General features: G+C 40.9%; 1 protein-coding gene across 3 annotated transcripts in view; it reads left to right on the forward strand.

Annotated features, from left to right (window-relative positions):
- Positions 1-15,565, forward strand: part of LOC139134538 (ras-related and estrogen-regulated growth inhibitor-like) — a 96,483-nt gene that overhangs the window by 62,341 nt on the left and 18,577 nt on the right. Inside the window, exon 1 of one of the 3 annotated variants that reach the window (XM_070701444.1) lies at positions 13,498-13,708. The exons of the other annotated variants lie outside the window; for them this stretch is intronic. The gene's annotated coding sequence lies outside the window, so the exon portion shown is untranslated. Of the gene's footprint in view, positions 1-13,497; positions 13,709-15,565 lie in introns of those variants that run through there. 3 annotated transcript variants of the gene reach the window in all.

Here is a 15,565-nt window from a genome sequence, read left to right on the forward strand (position 1 = left end):
CTGCTTTTAATTGTTAGTCAAACGAAAAACATTTGAAAGGGATTGCTCCTGAGTTAACGGGGCATAAGCTGTAACTTGTGCCAAGATTTTCAGGATTCTACTTCTGTATATCAACTACCGTGTCGGACACTAATCCGTTTGTCATGCTGAAATTTCGAGTATTCTTTTTCTCAACACAGCTTGTATTTGTGTAGTGATCATTGTTTATTGTTTACAAATGAATTCTAGTCCGGACTTGAATACAATTTTCAACAATAACAATGGAGATTATACTCATATAGGTTGTGTTGATATGCTAAATACTTGGCATTAAATGACAGTTTAGGGATTCAATGCAGAAAGTGTAGGGAAACCACAAAACCAAAGTTCTGAAAAATTAGCCAAAAGATACAGCTTATGGAGCTTTAAGTCTTAAGGAAACGCATCATCTGAATCATAGACCCATGAGCACTTGAAAGAGAACGCCAGAAGTTAAAAGTATACTGTCACCTGTTCCAATTTTGCCACAGTTACCATGGAAAGAGAAAATCTAACCAATCACATATTTTAGGCGGGGGGCGCTTTTTAAACAGCGCCCTCACATGGGCATTTTGAATACGAAGGAACGCCCCTTTGACCATATATGGCCATATTTAGATTAAAGGTGACTGTATAACTTTAAACATGCAAGTGTAAAAGGGCTGCGATATTCTCTTCCTCTGGCTTACGGGAATCGTTTAACAACCGCCGACCTAGCGTTAGATGTTTTCAACAACACTTGAACTCTTTCCAAATATGAGGCCATCTCACGTAAACTACTCTCCCCCACTTATCAGTACTTCCGTAGCGCTGAGGGTCACTCAACTATCGGTTCACATGTTCCTAATGAGAAGCAAATGAGGAACAAGGTCTTCTCGCTTTGTCAGTCTTCAGTAGTCCGCCTAATTGGACTATCTTTTCCAACAGAACATTTTTTCGTAGCAAATTAAAAGGTGTTGAGAACCATTTTGCTTCCATTTTGGCTTCTGTCTGTCTGTCTGTCTGTCTGTCTGTCTGTATGTATGTATGTATGTATGTAGGTATGTATGTATGTATGTATGTATGTATGTATGTATGTATGTATGTATGTATGTATGTATGTATGTATGTATGTATGTATGTATGTATGTATCTATGTATGTATTGCTGTCCGTCCACTACATCTACTAAAATTGGATATTTAGTGAATAGACACACTGTGTAAATTTCCCACCATTCGCGCGGTATTGCATTATATTTTCTTAGTACTTCTCCAAAATTTCTCTGAAATTCGGGTTTGCTAATCTCTACAGATGTTCTCATATAAACTTATTCAAATTGCCGAGGAGCGACTTGCCTTATTGATTAATTTGAAATTGGTATGAAGGTTCGCTTCATTTGAATGGCATTAATGATTTTTGCAGATTATGGCAAAGTTGGCAACATTGAATACATTAAGAATGTTGAGACTAGTGAATACCAGGGAAGTTTGTCCAATGTCTTGTTTAAAAAAAATCATTATAGATTATGCTGCAGAACCTACTAATAACCGTCACACTACAAGTTTTCAAATTGATAGAATAATACTATTGAATTTCAAGTAGTGTTCTTTTGCTTTGCCAGCCAACTTACTAGCGAGGACCCAGGCTTGTCATCTTTGAAAACTGAAACAAAATCAGTAACATTGTAATTGAGACAATTTTCATAATTTTTAATTTGAAATGCTCTTCTTATAAACTACAGTCGTGCGTCTTTGAACTCGGAGAACAGGTTCCCTTGGGTGCTTTCATTTTTGTTTGTTTTAAATGACAACAAAACTTCCGATAGTTTGACCTCGCCCCAAAGGATATAGAAAGTTGATCTGTAAGTAGAACCACTGAGGGTTCTCGTTACAATAATACTGGCCGATATGAGACTGAGTGTACTTCATGAAGATACGGGTCCTATCTACATCATTTGATTGTGATGAAAATGGGACTCGTACGACTGAAGAACTTGAGGAAGCGCAAGGCATCGGAGCACAATGTAATCGTTGGAAGTACTAGCTTTGCTTTCCAAGTTTGCTAATTCTTTGTTCTGACTGAGCTTTAACTATTGAAGACGACAGAGGGGCTATTCAAAGTCACCCTTGGAGAATGCGACGCATTCGTTCCCTCAGTTGCTGTAGTTAATGCTGCCGGGTGGGTAGCGGTTCGATGCCTTTCGGGTCTCTTTTTGACAACTCTCGGGTCTCGCATAAATACTCGAAAAGAGTACGCCCGCGTGAACTTGGGCTCAATGAATTTGCAGCTTCTGACATGTTTTCACGATTGGGTCGTGCGTGTTTCAGCTTTAATTTCTTTGTCTACTCCTTATAGTGCCTTGAAGTAGCTCACGTTTTGAATGATAATACAACCTGTATCTATCTTATGTGCACCGGCTCAATTGTTGCTAACGGCATAATTTATGTCTGGACTCCAGAACGTCATCAGCCAACATTTTCATATTTTGCATTGCAATTTTGCTTAACCATCTGAATATAAATAGAGGTTCCAATACGATCATATTTCAGAGACTTTACCACAAAGTGACATTTCATATCTGGAACCAAAAAAGTAAAGGAAAAGAAATTCCGAAAAGTTAGACTCAGGGGGGCTTTAAAATTCAACAAGTCAAGTCAAGTGGCTTATCTCACCGCAAATAAAGAACAATTAAGCAGTCATCGCGGCGCTGAATCCGCCTGAGTCTATGCGAATGGTCACGTGATCATGAGAAATCGTGTTTGTTAAAATCAATTCAAGGACTTGTTGGAATTGCTAGCAGCTGTGTATTCCACATGCCTTTGAGCCGATCAACTCTGGGCCTTGTTCCAAATCATGTATTTTTTCCCACGGAATTCTATAGTCACACTTTTTAATTGCTTAGCTTGTGTCCTGTGTACCACACGCTCTGCAAACCACAATCACACTCGAACAAACCGGATCGGTGGTCAGGTTGTACCTTGAAAGGAGGAGGCAATTAAAAGACTTCATGTATAGCCTCGCATGATGCTCACAGACCAGATCATGTATTGTGAGTCGGCTGCGCAAGCATCTGCGTCGACATCTACACGTGTGTCTGTTTGCAGTATATGCGATTATATGTTCTGTGTTTCGGAGGCCACTGAGTGAAAAACCCAGGCAGCCTCGACCAAAAGGGTTCGTTAAGGTAGTATGAGGCTCGAAAGTGAAAGACTTAAACTTTTGCTCCAATTTTCCTCGAGGATTCTTTCAACCGCCCACTTTCAAAATCAAGAATAAAAATCGGGGGTCACCCTGCAAATTTTGGTACTAGAGAAACAAATTACCCCAGATTTAACGATGTTTGAATTTCAAAATGGCCGCCACCCCTGTGTTAACTTTACGGAGGAAACTAAAATTTTCGAGTTTCAAATCCTTAGACGATATTCCTATTCAAAGGGCTTCAAAATGAGCCCCACAAATGGTAGATCAGAAAAGAAGTGGAAAAGTTTTGAGAGTCAAAATGTCTTTCCCCGAGGCGCATTCTACCTTAATCGCAAATTAGTTAAACAAAAATTGTACGCATGTGAAGGCCCGCGCTCAAACAAGAAGCGACTTTCGATAAAGCGACAGGCAGCCTGTATCTTACTTTCGGCGGACAATCACAGTAAAATGCATCCGTATTACACAACGTATCAACCGCTGTGAACATTGCCGCGAGAAAAACGGCACTCATAAAATGAAATGCCAGGTTTTGTTTCTAAAGCGTTTTCAGAGGGGGATTACGGTCCTGAAAGTAAAACCGCTAATTCAATCTTTTGTTTGGTTTGAGGTGTCTTGCCCTGACGCCCTCGAGCCGTTGGCAACTTGATAGTGACCAATGCATTTGTCAGCTGCCCCTGAATATTGCCGATTCGTGTAAAGTGCGCTGACGTCACACTGGTCACGCTGGGTTTCTGTCAATGCAACTGTATCCAAATTGGAGAAAACAAATTCGCACTAAACGAACCATGAGCACATATAGGCATAAATGAGCAGCACTTCTGACCCACTTTAGTGTCCCTGGATTCAAGACGGTCGAACACGTGAATGGAGCTCACATGGACTTGTACCGAAAATGGGCGTGCTAACGATGATCTCTACTCGCGAGCTTTTAAAAGGACTTGGATATTTCACATTCTCGTCTCACGACCTGCAGAAGACGTGCTATAAATATAATTCTTGTCAGACTGAAGTACCGTTTATAGTTGAGCCAACCTGACGACGATTTGTAGTAACATCTTCTAAAAGACTCGGGAAGCAACCAGACGTTACAGGCAGGCGTTCAACACCTCGGAAGGACAGGTAATTGCACAGATAGACTGTTTCGCATACATTTTTTAGACATCTGTCGCGTTTCGTGGCTGATTTTCCTCAACCTTGCCTGCGCCAAAAGCGACAAAACGGCAGGTTATGGCAGTCTTCTCCTTCAGAAGGTACGCGCGATAGCTGCGGCGTTTTTACCGTCAGGTTGTAATGGAAGGCAAAACTTATCGTGCTTGTCCTTTGTTTAAGATAAATTTCTCTACTTTTTTCTTCTCGTCTAGATTGGTAAGTTTTGCATTTTTTTATTCGCCTGTCTCGACAAAAATCCACAAACAGAGAAGGGTCATTCAACTTCGTTTTTCAGCCTGTATTTACCCGCCAACCAATGTTTGCAAAACAGAGACACAGATTTATTTGAAGAAGCGACCAAAAGGTGTAACTGAGATAGGTTTTCAAAATCCAGCCATGGACGCTTCTTCGCCAGAAATCTATACCGGTGCTAGACTGGCCCCCGTCGCTTTGCTTTTCCCTGCAGCAGTATACTGGCTGGCCGAGACACCGCGTTCACCCCGTAATCTAGGCAACAGCCTCCCACGCGAAGGAGACAGTCTGCTGAAGTTTATTCCTTCATTTTACTCTGTTTTTTGATATTTATATGCCCACCGACTTGGAGCAAGTCTACACTTCTGCTCCATTTCTTCACTGCTTGTTTGTACGGACTTTGCAATTGTCTGTAAGTTTCGGGCACGCAATACCAAAGCCATTGGGAGGTTCTGGACTCGACTGTGACATAATTAGAATTTTCGAATATAGGCTACAGTAACACAGCGGCACGGGCTAGCAATTAAGATGAGCTTGAAAAGCGAAGATGAACCCCTTAAAACAAGAAGTTCAAGTGCGTACCGACGATTTGAATCGATCAGTATCGTACAGTATTTGAATTTCCCCCACATCTGAAATCACCGTTCAGTGCACAATTTGATATCTAAACAGCAAAAAATTCCAAACGGTGTAAGGCTGCGTTCACAAATAACGATGGGAGGGTTGGGGGGGATGTAGGGAAGAATCGCGATTGAAATCTTATTTCTTTCAGATCCCCTCAATACCCTAAAATATTTCAAGTCCCCCGTCTATATGATCAAAATGTTTCAAGTCCAACCCCCAAAAATTATCATATAGCCACATATTAAGAATGCACACAAAGATAAGTAGAAATGTAATGGGCAGTTCTGCTCGCACATGTTCGACACTATATCCCAAGGCACTTTCTAAAATTGATTCATTTTAAACGCATCTGAGTGGACGTTTAGGATTTTTCCAGTCTAAGCCAACTTGAGTTAATCTAACTCTGGCCAGGTCAATTGCACCTGCTGAAGAGCACACAAAATTACTAACATGAGAACAATTGGATTACATTAAAATGTTATTCATATTAATTGAATTACCGACCAAACATTGGAATCGCAAATTGTAAAAAGTAAAAGGGAACCAAAAAATTTTCACGCCCCTCCCTTATGGATAGAGCAAAACTTTCAAGTCCCCCTCTACTACCCAAAAAATATTCGACCCCCCTGAATTCCTCAAGACCCCCTTACCAATTTTTTTTTGTGAACACAGCCTAAGAAATGTAAAATTTATATGACAGGCGCCGTTGCTGTCGCCAGATCTCGTGAACTTTGCGTGACAAGAGCATCTTCCCTCGCGTTAGAGAGAAATGTGACTCATGTCGGATTTCACTGTATGCTTCGGATTACCGTAGGCGAGCATTCACAAGCCAGTGATTTGACATAATTTATACTTGAGTTGAACGACCTCAGCAGCCTGTCACGACTAGGCGCCTGCCGCATCCCCACACGTGGAATTAGTAGAAAGTCTACCCCGGGCCCCACACCAGCATGTAGATTTGTAGTACTCTGCGATTTTCTTTTCCGCTCACAGCTTTTACACTAATATTTGCATCAGATTCACTTCAGCCTTAATAGCCCGGCCGGCCTAGCCATACAACACTGATTCAACACGACAACTAACACGGAACAAAGCAAAAAGTAAACACGGTTACTGCACCTGCACATCAATACAGCCTCAGATCGGTCGCTCTTAGAGACACGGGCGCTTGCATTATGGTTAAACAATCGTGAAACTGCAGTTATATAATGGCTTTTTGGCGTTTTTTTGTTTTTGTTTTTGTTTTGCTTTTTTGTACTGTCGGACTACAAGATAATTTTCTGTCAAGCGAGCTGGATTAAACGAAAAACATTGCACTGATGTGACTCTCATACAGCGACCAGTGCAGTCGGTATTCCAAAATTAAGTGATATTTATTTTAATCTTATGGCTTGCATTTACGAGCTTTGATTTCTACTTTCTGGTCGACGTCGTTTACATGTAATTACCGGTCCGAGCTAGATACATCAATGGACATGCATTGGCGACAGACACATTTCCTCCCATGAAAGAAAGACCTCCACTCAGGCGATAACAAAGCAGGTATCAATTTTCGAACCCTCAGTAAAACTTTTCGCGCATGCTTGCCAGTTTACGAGTCTGAACGACAAATGTCTTGCCGAACGCATTTACAGACAGACAATCGGCCAACAGCTGTAAACTACGGCGCCTGTTTTTTTTATCGGCGATTTCATGGTCTGTCTGTCATGGTCAGTCTGGGGAGCGAATGTTTAGTGCCAGTGAACCTGTCCATCACCTAGCCCAATCGAGATCTTATAGCCCCCAAAAGAACAAAAACAAACAAAACTTAACAAGGAAAACAACATTGCTATCAGCAATCACTGCAACGATAACAGTCGACCGAGAGATCTGAAGAGACTTGGAGAATGTGAGATATATGAACTAAGTCCGTCGAATGCACACACCTTTCTTAAGTAGCATAAGGCATGGAGCAAGTCCGTTTCTGGCTCCACGCATAAGAATTGGGCGACATAACACAAGCTCTCCTTCGGCACGCCTTGGCATTCAATTTGCCGTTTAAGCGCAGATAAAGCATTATTTTCAGCGTTGACATGGGTCATCTTGATGACTTATAGGTACGGTGAACTGACGGAGAAAATTCAAGTGTCGATTGCCAATCGCACACCTTGAACGTGTTTTGGTTAAGGTAGAAGACGCCTCGGATGGGGACAAATATTCGGACACTAAACTCTTAGGGTTTTTTCCTGATCTACCACATTTTGGGGCTCACTTTAAAGCTCTTGGAGTAAGAAAACTTTAACAATTCTTTTCTGATTTACCACTTGTAGGGGTTCATTCTAAAGCTCTTGGTGTAAGAACACTTTTAACCGTCTTAGTTTTTCGAAAATCGCAAATTTTATTTTTCTCCATAGAGATATCACGGGGGTGGCGGCCATTTGAATTTCAGATATCGGTAAATCTTGGGTAATTTGTTTCTGTTGTACCGAAATTTGCACGGTGACCCTAATTTTTATTCGATTTTAAATGATGATAGTAAGATTCCTTGAGGAAAGTTTGAGTAAAAGTTTAAGTCTTTCAGTTTCGAGGCACATACTACCTTAAAGGCCACTAACTTCCTATCGCTTTTTTTCACTATTTCTCAATTTAACAAAGTCGTACTAAGACAGCTATGATTTTGCTCTTATTCCGATAGTTTCCACAGCCTTAAATTTATCCAAACAATTTTGTTGCAATAATCCAAAACGAGCACCTACATTTCTCAGTAGGTGAGTATGGCAACGAGGCGTGAGCTGTCGGAAGCAATCGTAGGAAAAACACAGCTACGAGACTTTAGGCTGATGTATTTTAGTCACGCGCTTACATATTGGGCCAAAGGTCATCGCGCAGTAATTGTTGAAACAATGGCCGCTATATTTGCGAACACAAGTAGATTTACATGTTGAAATTTTGAGTAGATTTTTAAACGATTCCTGTCGTTTTGCACGTTATAGCTTAGAATATTGAGAGTGTTTTACCTTGTCCTCGCATAAGCTTGAAAACTATCAATTTCATTAAAACAGCGAAGACGGCAACAGTGAAGGACCGTCGACGGCCACGGCACAACTTTTTAGGCGCAAAGTTTGTGGAGGGACTGTGGCTAAGTGAAAGACATGAGGTGGCCTTTCTCCTACCTGAAAATACGATTTGTCTTAAAGTAGATGTTGCGCAAGAAAGCACAGACCCTGGAGCGAGCAACAGACCTCCCGCATCGTCCTTAACTTGTTCTGTTATCGTAAGCCTGGGATTACACGTCTGTACAACATGACATCTCAGTGAATACCTGATTACAGGTGCCGCTTACCCGTAAGAAAATGTTATTCTTTGTCGCGTGCACGCTATCGGTGGCCTGCGCTCTACTCGGACCAGTGTCAAGCCCGCGTTTGAAATTCAAACTCTTTTTAGTTTGAGTTTGGCCACGGTCCCTCCACAAAAGGGGACCGTGGTTTGGCACAAGGACTTGATACTGCCCCCTAGCAGTATGGTGATGCCAAAACTCCCTCGCTCGACTGAAACATTCGATCGATCCGTTGCTAATCGCCCCCCCCCCCATGGAAGGATGTTTTTCATCAATTTGAACAGAGGCAATGGGGAGCTGTAGCTTGACAACAACTACAAGTTTTGATGATATTATTCCAGCAATTTTCCACCGACGACCGACTGTTTAACGTTTCTTTGCATTGTCATATGACAGTATGTACACGTTAAATATCTAAGGTTCCTTCCCTCTACCATGTTATTGATTATACTTTATGTGCAACGATTGATACGTTATATTGTTCATATTGACAATATCCTGCTGAACATCCTGTATCGATTACAACTCACCTTGGCTGCACGGCCTGTGAAAGACGACACGTCCATCAAGCCTCCCATCCGCCCTTCCGCCCACAAGTCAATAAATTCACCCGTACATACATACGAACAGACAGACAGACAGATAGACAGGCAGGCAGGCAGGCAGGCAGGCATGCATGCATGCATGCATGCATACATAGATACAAACATAGATACATACATACATACATACATACATACATACATACATACATACATACATACATACATACATACATACATACATACATACATACATACATACATACATAGAAACATCCATAGATGCATGCACGCACACATACATACATAGATACATACATAGATACATACATAGATACATACATAGATACATAGATACATACATACATACATACATACATACATACATACATACATACATACATACATACATACATACATACATACATACATACATACATACATACATACATAAGACATCCCTAGTACGAATAGGAAGTTCAGAGTTTTGTCGTAGTGGTCTTTAATGATTACGGTTGTTATGAGGTGTGTCTCATTCTTCAAACTGCTTAAATGACGTCAAATGTTCCTTTGAATTTTTCTTGTTATCTTTCCTTTTGATGGACAATTATCATTACCTTTGATGGACAATTAACAATTAAATAGGCTGGCAATCCATGGCCTTGCATATTTCATGGCTGTGCCTTCATCACCCGGGAAACCAAATAATCAATTTATCAAAGGAAACAAGCACTTAGGAAGTCATCTTTGGAGTCAATGAATATCAAGAGTGATCAATTGATTGATTGATTGAGTGAGTGACTGAGTGAGTGATTGATTGATTGATTGATTGATTGATTGATTGATTGATTGATTGACTGATTGATTGATTGATTGAGTGAGTTATCGAATGAGTGAGTGAGTGAGTGAGAGAGTAAGAAAGTGAGCAAGCAATCAGATGAAAATTGGAATGTAGGCTTGTAGTAAGTAGGTATATTATCATTTGGTAGGTAAGTAAGTGAATCAGTAAGTGTATGAACATTTTTGGTAGGTAGTTACATGTAGCTTGGTATATAGTAGAAAGGTATGTGAATTAATAAATACCATCTGCTAAATATATTATACAGGAGCGCTTCCGCTATTAGTGAGTAGGTAAATTAATAACTAAATTAAAGGTATACAGTCGCCTGTAATCTAAATATGCCCATATATGGTCAAAGGGGCATTCCTTGGTATTCAAAATGCCCATGTGAGGGCGCTATTTTTAAAAAGCGGCCACCCGCTCAAAATCTGTGATTGGTTAGATTTTCCCTTTCCATGGTAACTGTGGCAAAATTGGAACAGGTGACAGTATACCTTTAATAAGGCCTGGTAATTCTGAAGAAAAATGTTAAATTTTTGAAGATTCTGAAAACAGATATGTTCCAAGTTTTCATAAACAATAATTCACAATAACAACATTACCACAGGTTGAATAGAATGTGAATGTATGAAACGAATGGGTCAGTGACTCACGGCAGGTCACCGGTAGCTTGGGCGATATTTAGTTTCGACGCATAGGTGCAGGCTTTGAAACACAAACGCAAACAAAAACCAGAAAACATGTCATGAATCACTGGCAGTGTGTTTTATAGTATTTGGCGCTCATTTGGGAACAGCCGACTTTATGCCCGACGTCAGGTCACGAGACAGTGACTTCACGTGCACGTACATGTAGCATCGGATTGGACGGCCTTGGGATTTACATATATCAGACTCATCGTCGCTTCCCTTCGCGACTTACAATGGTGCATAATTCCGTTCAATATGGCACTCTCTAATATTAATGACTGCGTGGGTGTGGTTGAGCGCATCGCAACACCGGAGATATTATAGGTCAGACAAAATCCCTTATCTCGATATGCCCGAGGACCAATGTGACTTTTATTAAATGTCTCCATGGCAGAAAACATGATTTTTAGAGAGCAAAAAAGGGTAAAATAAGCGAATTTCGTTTTCAAATGAATGCTATAGGATCAGTTGAGCCTGTCGCGTTGTCGTGTGACATTTTATCATCTACCAAATAGTCTGCAGCAACTAACAGGCAGATTGCGAAAATTATGATTGAAGGTATTTATCTTACCTGTATATATATATATTTATATATATATATATATATATATATATATATATATATATATATATATTATGATTGAAGTACTTTATTTTACCTGTAAATATATATATATATATATATATAATATATATATATATATATATATATATATATAATATTGACTGACAGGATAGGTCAAGCAACATCAACTCTAGGACACAGTGTTCTTCACTACAAACTAAATTTTATTGTCCGACGTTTCGTGGGCTTAATCCCACTTCATCAGGGTTAAAAACTGAAATAAACGGATAACAGACTGTAAAATCATGTAAAGGAAAAATAAGGAAAAGCAAATGTATTGAAACGAACTTGAAAAGCCAGAGAGAGAGAGAGAGAGAGAGGAGAGAGAGAGAGAGAGAGAGAGAGAGAGAGAGAAGAGAGAGAGAGAGAGAGAGAGAGAGTTTAAGATTTTGAAGAAAACTGAAATTTGAAACTCCGTCCTAAGCCTCTTCCAATTACACAGTTTCACACCCCTCCCCTGTCACGTGACTTTGGCCCCCCCCTCTCAACCGTATCCCACCCTGCCCGTCAAATACGCTTTTCCCCGCCTTGACCTTGGAGCAGAAGATTAAAATTTCCCACCCAAGTTCTAAGGAGTAAAGTGACCCTTCACCTTTCAACAGACGTGAGAAAGAACTACTGCCCGCCAACCAATTAAGAAATTGATGACAAACACAATTATCCGCCATGACAGCTCTGTAGCATCTCTTACCAATATGATACTCACGTGACAAATTTCGCAAGAGGCAAAGATCGCCTCTTGCGTGTCGCTTTACCTTCCTGAAATCGAGCCTTCTGTTCTCGTTTTCTTTGTCTGCAAATCCGCGCACTCGATACTTCTCACCTCAAACCAAGGACGCGTCCTTCTCGAATATCAGTATTATGAATCGGCGTTATCATTCTGGACTCCCTGTTTGCCTCAGGGAACTTGAAGAATGTAACTTCTGCCACGTTTTTGTCCATCGCCAGAAAGGGTACTAGCGTGATATTTGTTAAATGCTAGATGAAGGTTTTCTGTGTAAGGAGGTATACGTCGCTGTGAACGACCCTGTTAGTATCAGAAGTTGTTATTTCCCGCCATTCAATGATCGTTTGGCCATCCTCAGAAACGTTTGAAATATCACAAGGATGTTGCGATATTTGAGAATCTTGGGTGAAAAATTCAGGTACCAGTCTTCGTATTGTTGCCCTTTTTTCACGGAGATCTGTTTCAAGGAAAAATATTTCATTACAACCTTTTCGTGGCACTTTTGTGTGTGAATTGTGTTTTGTCTGTCATTTCCTGGTGTTGAGAGGCCAGGAGTCATTTCCTGTCGGGCGATCAATTTATGGGTCAATACATGTATGACATCGGTTGTACCTCAGCTCTTCAGACTACAGCTTCTGCACGTCGTCGCTGTCAGTGGTCAATGTCACTAACACCCTGATATTGTGTTCAAGATGGCAAGAAAATTCATCGTTCAGCCCGGACCATAACATAGCAACCATGGTTTATGACGTCCCGGTGCCATGGACAGTCAGGCCTCCCTATTTCTAACACCTCACAATAATGTGTTTTACCCGCGCAGTGACTCAATCACGGCTCATTATCATTTTATTTCCTCCGACGCGGGGGTCACTCTACTGGTGTACACCACATGGGTACTGCTTCACTCTTCGATATTGTATCGCCTTTCTCCCTTTGTTAATTTTGCGACGAAAATTTCGAACGATGTTGACCATACAGAGGCTCTTTCCTCCTTCATTTGGATATTTCAAAAATGTAACACACATGCCGATCTCAAATGGTCTCATTTCTATTGAAAATACTCATTACTTCCACAATCCCGTAATCCGGCCAGTAATCGCAATCATACACACAAATATCCATCCATCCATCCATCCATCCATCCATCCATCCATCCATCCATCCATCCATCCATCCATCATCCATACATACATACATACATACATACCCATCTGTTATACACTTATTTTTATGAGTAATTTGTAATATTGCAACATTAAGCTATAAGGCGTCTAACACTTTTAAATTTGAAAAATATGAAAATTCAATTATCCCAAATTAGTTCCAATCGTGTTACATATGAAATATTGGATACTGTGACATTGTATAATATGGGTATGCATTGAACTCTGTGTAAGTACAAGCTTATACCTAGAACCTTTGATACGAAATCTGTGACGACTTCAACCCAGTGCCAAGGTTTACCGATACTAGGACAGTCTGTACCGGTAGGTGGCAGATCGACGGGATCTCCTTCGAACTGCCGATGACGCATGCTCTCCCTGACAGCCAATAGAATGAATCAAGGAGACCCACGCGTGGTGCATGGTGGAGTCATATAAGTGAGCCCCAACGGATGAGATGCGTTGTATGTTTTGAAACGTTGCTAGGAGGGTTCTTTGTCATTTTGGCGGCATATCGTTTGCAGTTGGACTTTGCGGACACTCAAGTACACTTATGCAAACCCTGAGTCTAGTCTTCAAAGTAAGTTGGCAAATTTGTATAGTCTTTGTGTTTTATGCCAAATTCATCCCCTCCGTGTGTTCGGACATAACTTTTACATCATATGTGCGTATTTCGGCTTTACATGTGGTATTTTCTACTTAATCAAAGTGTTGGTTTGTTTGTCGACGCCAAACTTAGGACTGCCTTTATCAACACAGCCATAAGCTTACGACCGCAAAATATGTTGCCTTCGTCACCAAAAAACAACCATCATTATCATCATCATCATCGTCGTCGTCGTCGTCGTCTTCATTTTTTGTGATATTCTAAAGACTTTCCCGTGTTCTGTTTTTAAGTTCAGTCATATAGCCCATCGCCCTCACGTACCTGGCGTGAGATTGGCGGACAGAGCGTGGAGTATCGCATCTATCTACAGTCAGATACTGAGTACCTGAGAGTGGCGCAGACGACAGGCGTGTCAAACCAAAGGCCTAATTCTTCGCGGAATATTTGTCTCGACTCACGTTGAGCCGGGAAAATCCTTTAATGATTTCCAATCATTTGACTCAGTCGCCAATACCTTTCTGTTCAATGTCAAGCATTATCACCTATTTTCTCGATGCAGGGACTATAATTGAGCGCTTAAAAAGCTTTTTTCAGGTGCAATTTCAGCGTTTGCCACCAGCTTAACAATTATCGCATTTTGCTCTCATAAATTGAAATCTGTGAGGTCATTGCGCTAATTTGTCTTTTGGCTTGCATGGCCTTTGAAGTAATTGGCGGGGAAGTACAAAAAGCAGGGACCACGTACATTGCTTTTAATGACGATTTCTGCTCGAAGCGAAACTAGGCGGGAAACGTGGAAGTGGAGTAATATCGTTGGCACGACAGTAGTCTATACCCGGTACCCATGCACGCAGTCACGAAGACGAACAGCTAATATCTTCAATGTCATTATCTTCGATCCGTGTCGGAGAGAACCGACAGCAAATATTTGAAAGTGGGCGGCAAATGCACACTGCTTCAAATACTGTCTGGCTGGTAGCAAACACGGGGGGACTGGGGCGAAAACAAGATATTTACTGGGACTGTACCTAACGTCAACAAGTGTCACACTTTGAGCTTCGCACGATACACTCGAGCGCCACCAACGCTTTTACGTTGTAATATCCTAAGAGAAACCGTGGAGTTAAAATTTTCATTCGAACACGCTCGCTGTGACTTTGTAAGATTGCAACGGCTATAGCCATCGGCTGTTGAAATTTTATGCAGGTCTTTGTTTTTGCATTGCGTTGTTCTTTTTTTTCATCCAGTAGTGCGTGGTTGTCTTATTTATGTTTGCGCGACACGAGTCAGAAATAGCCAATATCAATTCGTTGTCCTTGAAATGAAAGTGTAAATTTTCATAAAGATGTCAAAATAATATCCAGACTACAAGTCGACGTAGTGGTGCCCGATGGAACGCTAAACACAACCTTGTTTTCATTTCATAGTCAGGGGTTGTATTATTTGGGGCCACACTATCAAATCAGGAAACAGAGAAAAAGCAATTTCTATGATGAGCAAGTTATAGATATACGCCATTATGAAGCCCGCTCTAATCTCCGTAATGTAAAATGTGTTCATATAACTGTGAGACACCGCACGGAATCTAGGGCAGACGACACATAAGTCGTAACTTTGAATATTTTAGCGACGACAGGAAATTTTCTCTTCCAATGATTGGCGGGACACTGCATTTCCCAGTAATAAAGCGGGAAAAATGAATGATTGAACGAAAAATGGAAGACTGCAAATACTAAGTAGACAATGTAAGCATCAGTTATGAAATATGGAGGGATTTATGTTAATGTTGTGCACGTGAGCATATTCCTACGGGCGACAACAGTCATCTGT

This window comes from Ptychodera flava, chromosome 1 (assembly GCF_041260155.1).
Source record: "Ptychodera flava strain L36383 chromosome 1, AS_Pfla_20210202, whole genome shotgun sequence".
In the NCBI taxonomy this organism is placed as follows: Eukaryota; Metazoa; Hemichordata; class Enteropneusta; family Ptychoderidae; genus Ptychodera; species Ptychodera flava.